Source organism: Haliaeetus albicilla, chromosome Z, assembly GCF_947461875.1.
Source record: "Haliaeetus albicilla chromosome Z, bHalAlb1.1, whole genome shotgun sequence".
Taxonomy (NCBI): Eukaryota; Metazoa; Chordata; class Aves; order Accipitriformes; family Accipitridae; genus Haliaeetus; species Haliaeetus albicilla.
In genome coordinates, this window is record NC_091516.1 from 20,473,234 (window position 1) to 20,490,318 (window position 17,085).

Consider the following 17,085-nt stretch of genomic DNA (forward strand, 5'->3'; position numbering starts at 1 on the left):
ACTGTTGTAACTTAAATAACTGTGGTCACCTGTCACAACAACAAAATATCACCTCTGCTTAAAACACTTCAGGAAAACAGTTACAAAACACCATTATAATAGCTACCTGGGACAGGAACAACCTATTTATATCAAAATTTCTATGTGATTTAGGAAATATGTATTTTAATGCATCATAAACAATCAGAATTAACATGTTTTTGCTGTGGTTTTGGTGTCAAGCTTTCTTTTCAGAAGGTGAATATTCTTGCCCTACAGTTGGGAGATGCTACACCACAGCAGTGCCTCAATAGGCAAGGGCAAATTTATGTGAGAAGATCAGTTGGACTGGGGGACAAATAAAAGAAACGTCAGCCCCTTGTGACAGTAGCTGAAGATATGTCAAAACCGATCATATGCTGCACAGCACAACATGTCAGTAGCTGTGATTAATGGGACAGCTTCTGAGACTATGCATATTTTTTTCCATCATCAACACTTAATACATAAACACTAACCAGACACATAAACTCTAACCAGACAGAACTAATGATGACTGTCCTGTCACTAGCATTAACAGATTTGATAAAAAGCAGAAATAAACATCAGAAAAATTAAAAGCGGACCAATGTGGGCAAGACCAAAACCCGTTTGGGAGCTTCAGCTTCCAAAAATGCCCTCTTCACTACTTTGCAGTGTGTCAGTACACTCTTCAGGTTAACACCAGTGAGAAAAAGGTGGTTATCACTTTTTCTCCCCCAAAACACCTCTCCCAAACTAGCCTATGTAATACTGGTGTGTGTCCATGTCTCTGTATGTCTGCGTGTTCACGCGTGTGTGCTTGTGTGCGTGCACCCTTTTACCCTTAGGACAGTTTGAAAGAAGATCTGCATAACTGAGGCTTCAAGCAGTTCCCAAAATGTAGTTAATTCTAACTCATGCAGGAGATAATCTTAGTACTCTTCCAGCCTGCGTAAGTCATACAAATATTCATTTGTCTGACCATCCAAAATCTACTATTCTTAATTTCTCAACTAACAATTCTTTATTCAGTGAAAACTTCCTCCTTCTTCCTTTAGTAACCAAGTGTGTACCTTTTAATTTGAAGCATTGCCTCCATGACAGTACATATGTTTACATGCACAACTGATAGAAAGGAATCTAGGTGGAACAGATCTTTGTAGTTTATTGTTCTTGACTAACACCAAGCAGGAAGTAAGCTGTTGCTTTGACATTAAAATGATCTTTGGGTAATTGACCATCCACAACTTTCTTCCAAGAGCGTTGTAAAATCGTGGCACAGTCCAAAGGAGGAAGCAAAGGTTGACCAGAGCTATGTCTCCTCTTAGCTTGTGAGTAGCTACTTCCATGTATTAACACAAAGTGCTCTTGTATTATAGTGCCTTTGAAGTAGATTTTCAAACTGTGACTGAAGAAGAAACAGGGCTCCTGCCTGCTTCTTTGTCAGCAAAATTATTTCTTAGTTACTGAAGTGCCTATCTGTTAATTTTGAGTAGGCTTCTACAAGAAAGCTGGGCTAAAAGATTTGGACTTCTATCTTCAAGACTGAAGAACCTGACCAACAAAATATATGTACTCAAGCTGGGCTAATAACTTATAACCACTAAAAATTATTACAATTTGTAATTGCAATCACAAACCAATTACAAGAAGAGGCAATTTTTTATATTTTTCTTTAAAGTGGAACAGCAAGGCTTTTCTCATATCAAAGAAATAAATGAAAATGAAATGATCTAAACCAAGACAAACTCTGAAAGTATATCTGAAAAGCAAGCCCATAGGAAGCTCATGCCTCCCCCATCTTCTATCTTGTTCTGTTACCCTGACTAAGACATTTCAATTTAGCCTGGATATCTCTATACTACAATAGCTTGTCTTGTATGAAGGTAAACCAATAACAGACACTGGAGAATAAAGAAGTGTGATTTCTACTTCTAAGCCTGTGTTAAAAATCTAAGGGAAAAATTGTAATATAGATGACATAGCAGGAAGTAGATTATATATAATCTATGCAACCTAAGAAAAACTGGGGTCCTAAATGGTTTAGTATGCAGTGAAATCCAAACTGCTGATAATTGTTTGAAACACGAGCAGCATGCTGTATGTATTATGTATTTCCTGGGAGAACAACTGATTCTGATTTTTTCAGTGTTCACTGAACATAAGAAACAGGTCGAAGTAGTACAGCAGCATAGTGACAAAACACTACATATGATGAAATTACGACATCAGAAATCTTAGAACAATATTAGAGGTAATATTGTATATCAGCATGCTATCTAAGAATCAAATATGTACCTTTTAAGGCAAGATTTACATCCAGACCACATTTCCTATTCTAGATGCACTGGCTCCTTGCCTGCTCATGTTTTTACCTTTTATGGAAACTAAAGGCTTTAATAACTTCTAACAGTCACATCCAAACACCGAAATGATTAATTGCTCCTTTCAATAAAACAGAAGGTTTCTTTCAGACCTTAAACTTTATAGTATAAGCTATGCAAACATCAAAAGATACATTCTGTCATTTATTTTCTTTGAAACAAATTTATAAATCAAAATATTCTGTGGTTAAAATACTAAAGCTGTGTATTTTTTCCTAAATAATATTTAGTCAAATTTGCCCCCCCCCCCCCCCAAAACTGCATAGGCTCAGATAAGTATGGTGCTTTCTATTGAAATACTCAACAACAATAAATTAATGTCATGATGAGCCCTGTTCCTAATACTCCACATTTAATGCAATATCTGGTTTCTGTGAAAACTTTCCAGGATGTTATATTGTCCCTGACATTTAATTCTGTATTTTTATCCTCAGATCCATTATCTAACAAAGGGCAAAATGCTATGTAGTGTAATGTTACCTCTAACACTTTTCTTTTTATCACCAGAGTTATTAACATATTTTGCTCATTATTGTTCTATGAAAATTCTTTATATTCTGGCCATTTGAGGAAAAACTACATATTAGATCAACTAAAAGATGTCCTTCATTGCTCTGGGAAATCTACTATTTTAGCTCTTGGGCATTTGAGTCATTAGGGGAATTTTCATGTTCAGTACCCTGCAACAGATTCAGCCTTGTAAAATTCAAAACAACTTCACACCACTTATGGTAAATGGTCCATGCAGGAATGTTTGTTTTTCTTATCCATTCTTTCTCCTCACAGAATTTTTTTTTTAACTATTTTTTTAATTCTCTTTCCTCAACTAATAACAAAGGGTAAACTGATATCAAATGATTATCCCAAAAAAATGACAGATTGTTAAAATCTGGGAAGTTCTGAAGAGTTAAATGTATCTGCCAGTTTTCTGCAACTAACTGATTTCCATGCTGTCAATCTAATGTCTTCATTCTCCACAAACAACCAGGTGGGAAAACCTCTACAGCCAAGCACAGTCCTATCACAATCAGTTTGGCAGGCCTGAAGCTTAGGATGTAGATCTTGTCCTTGATTATTTAGCCTGAAAAAAGTTCTGAAGAACTTCTAATTAGGACTTACTGGGAGTGTTGAACTGAAAACTTTAGCCTGATTAATAAGAAAAAGTATTCCTAAAAGGGCATTCAAAAGGGAAGAAAGATATGAGACATCTTGAAGTCTGGTCAAAGCAAGAAATAAAAATACAGTCATAAAAGACACAATGCTAAGCATAGGTTAGCTGACATAAGAATTAACTTTTCCATTTTTGGGGGGTGGGAGGTGGAATGCACAGCTTTCAGAAAAAGTCACTAATGAATCAGCAATTATTTCGAATTTAACATGTGTCAAAAAAACCATGAAATCTATTACTGCTTAGTGATGATATTTCTTATAATACCGCAGGGACCAGTCTTGCATTGAATGACACTCAATAGTGTCATTCAGCAGGCCTTTTCTATATTTAACTACATGTAGCTGTAAAGGAAATTCGGAAGTTAATCTAGTCTTCTGTAAGTTATACTTTTCTTTTGCCTGCTATTTACATAAATAGTTCTACTTTAGATTTCTTTACGTTTTACTTGGAAATAGATCCAATTTAAAGAGAAGAAAACTATTGTGGTTCAGAAATGTTCACTGGGTGCAGCTATTAATTGAGTGAATAATATCATCAACCAAGTCCACTTTCACTCCCCCACCCCCTGCCCCCCTTTTAGCTTGGACCTCTAAAAGTGGACTTTTTGTGATATAAATTTTATGCACAGTTCTTCACTCAAACTCAAAGGGCTAAATCAGAAAACATTTAAGAAGGTGTAAATTTCATGTTAATGGGTTGCTGTCATTATAGGCAAATCTGCAGAAGAAAACTGCAAAAAAGTCTCTAATTTACATGCTGAAGTGGAAAAAATGTCTTATTAAATCTTTCCCAATTTGTCTCTGAATTTGGCCTTATCTCAGGTTTGTACACCTGAAGTCCAACATTATTTTTAGCACAAACATCTGAAAAGGACGAGATTTTCTAGAACACAGCTATCATCAAAAGAAAAAGTAAAAAGAAGATGAAAACCAGGGAACTCCAGACCAATCAGTGAAACATTAGCTGTAAGGGGGTACACTTGGAAATATTCTAAAGTTCTTGGAGAAACACCTGGAAAAACAGTTTGATTTAGGATTGCTACTCAGGCAGGGGAGTTCATGCTTAATTACACAGCATCCTTTGAAAATATTTCTGTTATGACAGATAAGAGAAATTCTCCACATTCTGTAAAATTACTCTTTCAAAATGCATCTGAAAAAGTTTCATGCTGGAGATGAGCAGTTAACATAAATAATACTGCATGTAGGAAAATTACCAGAAAGGCTATATATTCTAGTAAATATTACATATCTTCCTTCTTTTTGAATTCCCTCACCAATGTAAGATTATGTAGCTAAGGAAAGAGAAAAAAATAGAATAAGATTCTCTTCTGCTCAGTCATTTTCACTACTCTCCATTGTTGAACAGATCAAAAGTGAACATAATACTCCAGGGGGAACTTACATTTTAAATTGGTGTCAGAAATGGGAAAACTCTCTCTCTGAGTTAAAAAATAAATGTATAGCCAAATTAATGCAAATCTTCCATTTCATTAGCAATTTCTGTAAGGAAGAGATTTGAATGTTCACATTTCATTACATCATCTCTTATTTTTGCATTTTCTAGTGAGCTCCTAAGCAAAAAAATCTCTCCTGTATTTATTTTCTCAAAGTTTGTTAAGCTTCTGTAAACCATAAAAGTAGTAAACCAACACTGTAATGACCTCCATTTCATGTGGGCTTTCGTAGCACGGAGGGAACTGCAGAACTGGGGTTGTCCTATAAGGCTGTCCTGAATTAGTCCTTAAAATTCTGTTTCAGATCATGAGCAATCCAGAATAGGAGTTACTGCTTTTCTAAATTTCTATAGGATGCAGCAAAATAGCTGTTTATTCCTCAAATGTAGGCATCATTTGTTTTTGACAGAGAAAAACTCAAAATATGTGCCTTTTCATTCACCCTTAGGTCAGTCTTTCTCTCCTCCTTACTTTTAAAGACTTCCACATTGTCCGTCATGACAGTAAAATTTTTAATCCTTTAACAAGATTTCAAGCACTTTTGGGTGAGGTGGCTATTAGTACAATCCTCTAAAATGCAGGAAAGTCATGATGCTTCATTTTGCTAATGTAGTCAGAATGACAAGCCATGTTTCATACAAGTTGAATTGAAATTTAAAGGAAAACCAAAGCATATAATGAGAGGCAGAAGTTGGTGAAGTGGTTTTGTTTTTGAGTTAGGGGTTTTTACATTCCCTTCATTCCTTTCAAACCACAGATCCTTGAGAGGAGAGCTCTTCTGGAGGGGTCTTCACTGTCAGACAAATTAATTCCAGCTGTAGAGTGCTGATTAATAATCCACAGTTACCTCTGAATGAGCACTGAGATAAAGCAACTAAAAAAACATACTGTTTGCATGCAGGTGTATGAAAGAGTACCATCAGGTTAGAAACTCTGGCATCTGTCTACATTTGGGAAAAAGATTAAACATAGAAATATAAAACAAAAATGTGCTTTTCTTCCATTTCTTCTACCTAGTCTTTCAGATTTGTTTTTGGAGAAAGCTAAACAAAACCTGTCAAACTAGAAAATAATCTTTTTTTAAATTATTATTTACATTGGTAAGAAGTCATTGTGTTGAGTGATCATATAGTAATCATATCTGCAGAATGTTTGTTAATATTTGGGTTTTGTTGTAAGTCAAAAATTCAAAGTTGAAAAGACTACTCCACCTCACTTTGGGAGTAAAACATTTGAAATATCAAACCACTTTATGAAGGTATAAAATTTTTAGATTACTTACAAAACTCTTACATAAGAGTTATCTTTCTTTCTATTAAACATTTTTTTTGTTTGATTTTTTTTTGTTTGGTTTGTTTTGTTTAAAGGTGCTACATGAGGAAATTGTCCTCTTTCTGCCTTGCACTTCATCCAGGAGTTTTTAGAATTCTTGGTCATATAACATTTTTTACACAACAATAAACAAAATATTGCTAGGTTGCACATTTCACAGCCAATAAGATATGAAACACACATAGCTAAGTGTTGATTAAACCTCTCTTACTTAGTCTAAAACCACAATTCTGTGTATAAATGTGTGGAGACCAACTTAAGACATAAAAAAAATTTTAAGAAAAGTCAATTTTCCAGAAATTTATTTGGAAAACTTTCCAGGTGACCAAAATATGTAAATGTGATAGGCATTTGTGGAATTTTGCCAATTTGTGCATGGTATGAATCTGAGAGTAAAAAATTCTTCACACTTCTGCAGTCCTTCTTACATATTTGGTCCTTTCCTATTTCACTTTTCACCTTTTTCAGAATCTGCCTTTTTTTTTTCTTATTCTCCACTAAGATGTCTATATATGCCAGCAAGCCCTGTGCTCATTCTACCATTTCTTTAGAAATCTCATTGTAACTTCTCAGAGCTTTTTTCCATCCTTCCCTCCACTAGACTTAATAATGACAAACAAAACCTATAGCCCAGTGCTACCCTGAAAGCAACTAAAACTGCCATTGTGAAAAACAGCTTTTATCAAACTGTTTATTTTTCCTCTTGGAGCTGTACCTCAAAGTTTCTTTGGCAGAAGTACTTATAATCAATGAAAACAGTGTTCTTAGGACCCTAAAGCAGAAGCAGTCGGAACCTGCAGTAGCACAGAGCAATCCACAATGCTCAACATCATAGTGGGCTGCTGGGTCAGAAGGAGATAGCTGGAAACTTTATCAGTGTGGAAATTTATGAGACTGAAATGCGGGTCTATGGATCAGCAGAAAACAGCCAAAAGCCTTGCTGAAAGGACAGGAGTTTCATTTACCAAGCATTTCTAAGGTAAAAAGCAAACAAGCAAAAAGGTAGACACATTTCCATTCAGCTGTCAGAGGGGCTGAGATCTGAGGAGATTCTAATCTGTTCCAGAAAAACAAAAGTAGGACTCTTTGCTGACCTCCTTTTCATTCAGCCCTCAGGATAATGGTAAATGAAAGAGGATAGAAGGAAGATCCTTGGAAAGCTTTCCTTTTAGAAACTAGGGAAAAAACTGTTTATCAATTCTAAAATAAGTAATATATCATTCTGGTTCCCAAAACACTAGGTATCTTTTGGTAGTCTGAATTTTGTTATTGATATTTAAAGATTTTTTTTCAATTTTAATTTTAATTTTACATTTAGCTTACTTGAATCTATACTGTGGAATTAAAAACATTCTTTAAATACAAAAAGTACCAAAAAGAAAGACAATTTATAACCAACTGTCTAATGACCCTCTTTCTGAGCAACATTTTGGGTTAGTTCCTAAATTCCCTGTTTTTCCCAAATTTACATGCACTAGAAATCTAGAATCTAGAAAGCTGGAATCTATGTTTTTCACCTACTTGCGGGGCTTTAAAGAAGGAAAAGCAGTTAAGTGTCTCTTCTTCAGATCTTATTTTTCACTTTCAAAATGGAATTCTGAACTGATTTTTGTTGCTAAGTCTTAATAAACACAATATTTTGTCTACTTATAGCACAGTAAGGTCTGTGGGACTAGATATTCAAAGATGGAAATACAGGAAAATACCTGCCATTGCTTTATTCAATAAAAAAAAACAAAAAAACCCCAAAAAAACCCAAAAACCCAAACCAAAACAAAAAACCAAGACAAACATGGCATAGGCCATGCTTTTTAGTTCTTTGAGTGTTTCATACTACACTTATACCACTCCATCTTTTTCTTCCCCTTTAAAAAATTACAATAGCCTTTAGCTTTACTGGCTTTTATCTCCCCAAAATAAATTTGTAGCAGGTATTATAATGACACAAATAAAAAGGTTTTAATTTCCAAAACCTATTAAAAAGCTGTCTCTAAAAAAAGAAAAAGGGTTTGAAGTTCATATGAAAGACAATATCTGAATAACACTAATCCCCAGGAGAATGCATGGCACCTGCCAGACACTATAAAGGTTTTATAAATGTTGTCTTCTGCAAAGTCGACTGCAAACATCATAAGGCCTTTGGTAAATATGTCTACCAGCCTTTTTGTTTGAGCAGAAATATTGAACTTCCTACCATTATGATTATAAAGTAGAGAAGATTATTTCAGATTTTTTTTTTTAAATATTTGTTTAGTGGCCTCTCTCTTTTTCCTTGGGATCAAGTTTCAAAACGCACAAGGAGTTAAGTGTTTGAAAAAAGTCTTCCTTAGCAATAAAAGGCTGGCAGAACAACCTATTTAGAAGTCATTTATGACTAACCATATATAAACACTGAGGCTGGAAAAGAAAAAAATAATTTGGCTGCCTGATCCACAATATCAGAATGAGCAGGCAAAATTCTACACTGCAGGAAAATAATGTGGTTGTTTATATTGCATAATGCAAAATGTTTATCTCTTTAGCAGAAGCAAAATACCACATTTCACTTCTCTACAATTATCTACTGATTACTGTATAAAATTAATTTTATCTGATGATTGTTTCAAGTATAAAGTTCATAGTGTTTTGGTTTGTTTTTTGTTTTTTTTTTAAAGAATACCAAAAAAAACCCCCAAACAAACTAATACAAATCAGAAAAACAACACAGACCTCAAAATAAGCATAGTTAAAAGGGTTTCAGTGAATTATATTAAGATGTATGCTATGGTGCTTTATAGAAACATCATCATTATGGCAAAATTTCTACACTTACATTATTTTGCCTACTTGCTGCTGTTATAACAATACAGTCAGAAAAGGGAACAATTTAAAACACTATGGTTTAGACAATGACAAATACTATATTGCCTTACTTTTCTTCGTAATAAATTTCTAATTATTTCCCCTTTATTTTACTTTGAACATGGAAAATATCACAGTGCAGATCTTCAAGTACCTCAGGGAAAATTTTTAATCCAGATAAAAGCATTTAAATTCTTCATCTGACCTCCTCATATCCAAACTTTAGAGAGACTTTTCCATCAGTATAAAATTTACACATTTGGATTTTTGGCCCTACCTAGCACTAAGGCTGTCAGAAAATATTTGACGTGAAACATTCTGAATATTTAAAAAGAAAGGGAGAAAAAAACCTAGGTATCTTTGCTGCAGACAAGACTTGCACTTGACTGCTGGCCTTGAGAATCAGACTAGACTGCAACTTCCCTCTCCCAGCCATGGCATTGCAGTCATCTAAGGGTAGCTCCTTCACCTTTTGTTTACTGACCTCAGATATTAATCACATACAAGAGGAGAAAAATATTCTGTCACTGTTCATCTTTACCTTTGTCTTCACACAGAAAAAATGAAAAAGCTATTTACCTTAAATGGCAACAATTTCAGTTTGCTAAGTTGATTCAGAAACTTACCATCAGAATTGACAATGCTGACCTGCACAAAATTACATATTACTGCCACCACACTATCAAACTTTTGCAATGTTTTGCATTGTTTTTTAATGTGTTAAGTTAAATAATCAAATAATTAACAGAAACTCTATGAAGCCATAGTAACTGTAAAAACTGAGATGTCTCCTACTCAAAGCTTCTAACATCTTAAGTACCAAAACAGAAAAAGCCCAAACCCAAATGTACTGTTTTCTTATTATTTTTACAAAGTCAATGTCTTGTAAAGACTGTAAAATGAAAACAGCACTTTGAATAAGAATCGTGAGTAGTTTACTCAATAGATGTATTTTATACAGCAGAAACGTACCAATGTGTATAATGAATTTAGCAGCACCTGACTTGTAAGTTTTAGAAGATATTCTTGAGCTAGTTTCACTCCTACCTTTCACACACAACTTCCCTGATGACACACACAACTTCCCTGATGAAGTGAAGAACTTGGTAAGCTAGTCATTTTCAGAAAGGATATTTGACTGGGATTTTTACATGGACATCAGCAGATCATGTATAAAAGGATATGTAGGAAATATGTTGTCCTTGTTGCAGTTATAAAATCTCATATCCTGGGGTAATGGTAACTGCCTATAGGCTTCTAAACATGTGGAGTTCACAAAATTACCACAATGCTAAAACCTTGTGCTGAGTTGCCTGCCATAATTTACAAAGTATTTAGGAACTTGTGCCAGTTGGTTAATACACTGGAGGTCTTCTGTTTGTTCTTTTCAGTGAGGGAGGTTCCCATTCTGAAGCTGAAACTATTACTCATTTCCATTCTAAATACCTGGTTTGCACCTGTTGGTTGAGATCTCGCCAGGGGTAGGTTTACTTTTTCTTTTCACAAAATGCAAGTGACCTGATTTTTAAAATTTTGTTTTAGTTGTTTTTTGCTATTTGATGTGAAAAAAAAGTGAGGTTATCTGATGTGGTCATGTAAGGCATATCACCTTTGGAATTTGTCTTTGAAAGACCAACAAACCTCACTTTTGCAATTATAATAAACATAAGGGTTTTGCGTTGGAGTAAGTGAAAGGAAAACTTTGCTAATTTTTCAGGACCTTTCCAGGCATAACAGAAATAACGGGCTAGAGTTTGGCATTTTATAGTCACTTTTGAATACTCAAGGAGGAAAAGAAGTGATTCATAGGCAAAAACATAGAATCATAGAATCATAGAATCATAGAATCATGGACAGGGTACTTCAGGACATGGTTTAGTGGGCATGGTTAATGGTTGGACTTGATGATCTTGAAGGTCTTTTCCAACTTAAATGATTCTATGATTCTATTTTATGATTCTATGAATACAATGGTAGTACATATCCAGAATGAGTAAGAGGTAGTAAGACATAAGTATTCTACTGCATTTTGAATCAAAATACTGGATTTAGGACATAACACTCACATTTTCCTGTTCACTATCCCTTTTTCCTCCTAGTTTGCCAGAAATGGCTTGCTAGTGTTACTTGCAGCCATATGAAGTAAACTGCATCCATAGAGTCTTCTGTCTGAAAACATCTTTACTGAGGAAAATATTAGTTATCCTTCTAACATATAAATGTGTGGTGCAGACTTCACTTGGGAATGATCTTACATTGTCAACATAATAACTTTAAGGAAAGAAAACTGCATTTTCCCTTCTTGGCTTGCTTCCTCCCATTAGAACTTTATCTCTGCCCATATAGTGAGAACATCTTGAGATGCTATCAGGATACAACTGTGAACAGTAAAGAATAGCTTCAGAAAAAAAAGATATTAATGAATTGAGTATGATACCAATTTCTCAGTACCCCTGAGAGCAGCATAGCTCCAAACCCAAAATGTCTTGTAGAGTGCCCTGCAAATGTGACTGGAAGTATAGTATATTCTCACAAAACACATCAAAGGAAGGCAAAAATGAAACTCATTAATTGAGCTAATAAAGATTTATGTTCAAGCAGTGAGGTGATGAAAATTAACACCACTCTGCTGAGTGGAACAGAACTGTGACAATTGAAATGTATTGAAGATATACGTCAAGTGATTTCAGTGGCTGTACAAGGTTGCTTTTATATTTGGGGAAAGGAAAAATGAAAGATTCTCCCAGGAGCCAGGCAGAGATGATCTACTCCCAGTATTGCTCCTACCTTCAACCTATTGCATCTTTTTTTTGTATCCAGTGAAACAAGAGTCATTTTCCTGGATAGAGAACTTCTGTTTCTTTAGGGACTGGGGTTAGTCTTTGGTCTAAAATCCAAGTCCTAAACTCATCAGACAAAAGGCAAAATTCCAGGTGTGCTCATATTCTCTTTTATAACTGCAGGATTACTTTTTCCACTCAAACACACTTTGCAGTGTCTTTAACAAATAGAAATAAGGATTAGCAGCTAGCATTGTAATGTAAAATCATGCCACTTGGAAATCGGTATTACTTACATTGCACTAATTTTGCTGTTGAAAAACAGCATGAGAACTTCTTGATCCAGCAGAGACTTGACATAGCAAAGACTTTGCTGCTAGTCATTCCCTCAGTACCAAGCAGTTAACAGATAATGTTAATTTCTGCTCCAGCTATGTCACTGAGTCATTGGCATTTGAACCTGCTGGTTCAAATTTGGATAAAGCAAAACAATACAAAACCTGGACATGAAAAAAGCTTCCGTTTTAAAGCTCATCAAGTACGCTATGTGAGAGAAAGACATAAATTGTACATTAGCCTCATGTAATTTTTTTACAATAAAACCCAACTTTCCAAGCACTACAGAGAAGATGATAGACATTTCAGGCATAAATAAAGGAGAAAATCCAGTGATTAATGGGTAGCTAAATACATTAAAATAATTTTCCATACGGTCTTTACACATGGAAGGTGTACATCAATGAAAAGACACTATAAGTGTACTTTATCACTTTCTTTGTTTCTTTGTTGTTTTGTAAGAATAGCTCATCTTCCTTTGGATTTCTTTTCTAAAGGAAAGTTACCTGAAGCAACAAAATCACCTAGGATGTTTCTCTATTCATAAAAATTTAGGACATCATGGTAAACATAGCTGCTTAGATATTTTATACTAAGTTACTAAAACTGTTAGTGTTTAAATTTAATATACTCAAAAGAATGTTACTTAGGTAAAGCTCCTGCTGAAATCAAGGTCAAGTCTGAATAAACAGTGTAGGACTTGGTAAATAGAACTCAGTGGGAGTGGCTTAGTATTTTTAAAATTCATAGATAATGGATTATTTTCATTGAAACTCAAGATACAATAACCAGTTGTTATTATTAAAATGAAAAAAGTATCAGGAACAAGGAATTTTTCAACTTACTCTTCTCCGACGCACATCCTGTTGTTGTGTCTCAGGATAGAGATCTAAAAAAAAAAATTTAAAAAGCATTTGATATTACTGGTAGTAACAATCATTGTCAAATACCATGTTTTTATGCATACAGATTTGTATTTGTTGATAGTAGTCCGAAAATATTATGACTCATAAACATTGCAATACCTTATACTTACCTGAAAAGAACAATTAGCAATAAAAGTGGAAATGCAGGTCTGCAGTTATTTCTTTCTTCTTTTTAAATTTATCTAATGTTTCTGAATTTTCTTACAAGTCTTATTATGAAATTCAAATCATATCAAAGAACATGTTTAATTGCAATTTGCATAATTGAATTTTTAAATGATGTAATAAGTGAAAGCCTGAAATGGTGCAGAATTCAATATTTGTACTATAGGTCACCATTTCCAAATATATACCTTTGTAATTCTTGAAAAACTTTTTAAGGCTTGAATCGGTTTACAGATTTTAATGTCATTTAAAGACCAACTCAGATAAAAACTCTATAATGTAAAGCACTTAAATACACTGTTTGCAAGTCTGCATAAAACATTCTATTGAAAATAAATTATCTCAGATTTTTTTGTATTTGTTTTTGGAAAAGTAGGACTCAGGTAATAATAATTAGGTAATAATAACCAGGGAAGGCTATCAACATTAACTTCAGTGTTACTACATCTGAGTCCTTGATACTGTTGCAACAACACTAGTCCTATGTAGAATTTCAATATGCCATTGCAGAGTTCTACAGTATTTCATAATAAAGGGTGAAAGCTTAATCAGATTGATTTGATAATTGACACTTTATTCACAAGTGATTTGACCATGTGTAATATCTATACTAACATTTCTAATGTGAACATCTTAAGATCTTCATGCATTGAAGGGGAAAATGTTCAAAAGCTCTATTTAACAATTTTCCTCACCACTTTTTCTGTTGGTACGGTTATCTATGCACCCCTAGCATGAAACCTATATATGCAATGTTCACATAAGTATTCCAAATGCTTCTACTGAGAAAAACTTAATGTTGTAAGTGTGAAATTCTAAGGGCTGAAAGGTCTAAGAATAACAGGAGATAGTATTAAGAGGCTGAAATCTGCCATACCAGTGCATAAAGATCTTGGGTTTAGCCCTGCAATAATCAGAAATGCTGAGTCTTTAGAGTCCAAACAAGACAAGATTGATTGCTTCCAGAAAGGGTATTTCACTTTGTGGGGACAGAGTAAGAAACTTTTCTTAAGCAATTTGACTGTATAAATAATGAACACTTGAAACTGATCTGGGATCAAGATTTTTCAAATATATTGTTGGGAATATGGACATGTGAGCAGAAAGCAAATAGAAGTAATAACTGCAATCAGGATTTACATCAGAAATAACATATGGTCCGTTCATGACATGACTGACTACACAGCTTATTACTGCTCTATACATGCGGCTGTTGGCCTAAATGGTTATTGACAATTCTGGTTCTTCTGCCAGAAAAGAGCACCAAAAAACCCAACAAAAGCAAGCAAGCAAGTAAACAAACAAAAAATAACCAGGTCTAACCAAGACCTCGGAATGTACAGCTTTATTTTGGTCTGTGTTCATGTTAGTTAAGCTTTTAATTCATTAATGTCAGAAGCTGAATTACAGTCCTGTGAGTTATTCACACCTTTAAAATTTGCAATGTTAAAGTTGTAATTAGCAGTGACCTTAATGTAAATTATTACTTTCCTCCTTTTGAACCTAATGGAATAATCTAGACACTTTAACAACCTTCTACAGCTCACCTTTAAGAGCAATGACTGATCTTGTCACTTGTCAGATTTGTTGAAATCTTTCAAGCGGAGTTTACAGATCAATATCTATATGGAGGGCATGAAAAAAACTACATCATATTTTGCAAGAATTCTTTAACTGAGTTTAGAAGGGGGGCATATCTCTGAAGCAAAGGAAAAGGAAAGGTTACTGAAATCCTTTAGATTCAATAACCCATGCACTTTTAAGTTAAGAATCTGTAAGAATAAGTGAAATCACATAGGACTATTTCAAAGTGTCTAATTCATAGCATCTTAAAACAAATCAGAAGAAGGCAAGAGTTTCTTTCACATGGCAAATACCTAACTTCAGGGTGTCTTTCTCAGGATAATAAATATGCAATAAAACACAAAGCACTAATTCTTGAATACAGGCAAACTAGTCATGTCCTGGAGTGGCACCTCACTGAGGTGATGTCTCTTTGACAGTGAAGTGACATGTTTCCTCATGAAACAGTTACTCCCTTCTGCCACCCTTCCTAATCCATTCCTCAAAATACCAACTTTTCTATTGTGTTCCTTTATTGTTTAAAATCACAGGTATTGGACCTTTGTATATTGGACCTTTATAATCCCTCCAGGTAACATACTAATTGGCTTCCAATAATAGTCCAACTCTTCTCCCCCATGTCAGTTTTCCTAGACCTGAAGCTGAATTATGTTTTACTTGAAGGACTAATGTTTACAAGAATTTCAGAAATAAAGACTTAAGTGTCAAGAACAGTGACAGTAACTGAAAAAAAGAGCTATGCACTGAACCTAAAGAGAGATCAAAGATGTGTTTTGAGTTTTATTGATCATTAAAGAAAACAAACAGGTTGCCCAGCAGCAACTGAGTGACCTGTGTGATATTTGGCCAGTGTGAATGAATTCCTTCTTACTTTATTTACATTAGTATCAATTGAAAACAAGGTCACTGAAGGTTATATGTTACAGTGATGAAAGTAAGCACAGAAATTACAAGATTTCACACTGAAATGGTAAAGTGATTTGGTTCACTCATAAAAGTCTAAAGGATACTTTAAGGCAACACATATTTGAGCAAAGAAATAAAAATTTGCATGAATATAGCCGCTACCAATGGGCAAAAATAGCTTAACCTTTTACGATGCTTTCAGATGTTTTATGGTAACCTCCGGATGATGAATTTCAACCTCGCTCACTTGACTTTTGGGGACCTTTGTGAATGAAGGTTCAGAGGGGCTGTCCACCCACTTGATACCTGAACAGATAATCATCTTCCTACCTACTTCATCTGATCAAGCATTAAACTGTGATTGAGTTACTTCATACTTCTGCTGCTTTCCTGATGTGTAGAACCAGAAAAAAGGACATAGCAGCTTTGTTTTTCAGAGAACTCTAAGTACTTTGTATTTACTGTATGTATGTACCAGTGTATTTGTGGTAAGAAAAAATATTTTCTTTGAATAGAAGACTTGTCATGCCTTGAACTCCAAGGCCTGTTTGTTACTCTTTGTATGTCCATGATGTATATCATGTAGAAAAGGAAAAAGCTATCTGGACAGTATATTGCTGTACCAAGGCACAATTTTGTCTGGGTTTGTCTTATGTCTTTTCTTGATTAGTTATTAAAGATGCCTAAGCCCTAAGATTTCTGAAAGGTATTTCAGTATGTTAAAGACAGATGTAGATTTGCCAAAACACTTAATCATCTAACTCTTATCAATGTAATTTCTAAAAGCACCTGTGTAGGTTAGGTGTTTAGGTGCTTTTTCCAAGCATGCTAATTCCTTTGAAAATACAGTCTGCAAGCCCTATCTCAGAGTTCAAAATTAAAGACGTGTTGCCAGGACTGGACAGATGTTACTAACATCAACAGCTATTCTGAAATTTTATGGAGATATCTTAATCAAGAGCCCCTGACCCTTCTTTTGTGACTAGGATTGATGGGGGACTTGTGGTCTCAGCTATTGCAGTTCTGATGACATGTGTGTGAATATTGCTTCCATGGTTATCAAGCCACTTTTAGTAAACATTAGCTTTATTTATGGAAGGATATTTCTTAATGAAGTTGCAGCCGGAGGCCTTTAAACTAGGACTGACTGTTGTATACCTACTTGTGCCAATAGTGATGTGTCAGTCAGTAGCATGAAATATTT

The 17,085-nt window shown here is 34.5% G+C and overlaps 1 protein-coding gene across 21 annotated transcripts in view; it reads right to left on the bottom strand.

Moving 5' to 3' along the window:
• The window catches only part of PTPRD (protein tyrosine phosphatase receptor type D), a 1,298,969-nt gene that overhangs the window by 839,296 nt on the left and 442,588 nt on the right, over positions 1–17,085 (bottom strand). For all 21 annotated transcript variants that reach the window (XM_069776173.1, XM_069776170.1, XM_069776168.1 and 18 more), the window contains one exon: positions 13,146–13,189. The gene's annotated coding sequence lies outside the window, so the exon portion shown is untranslated. The remainder of the gene's footprint in view (positions 1–13,145; positions 13,190–17,085) is intronic.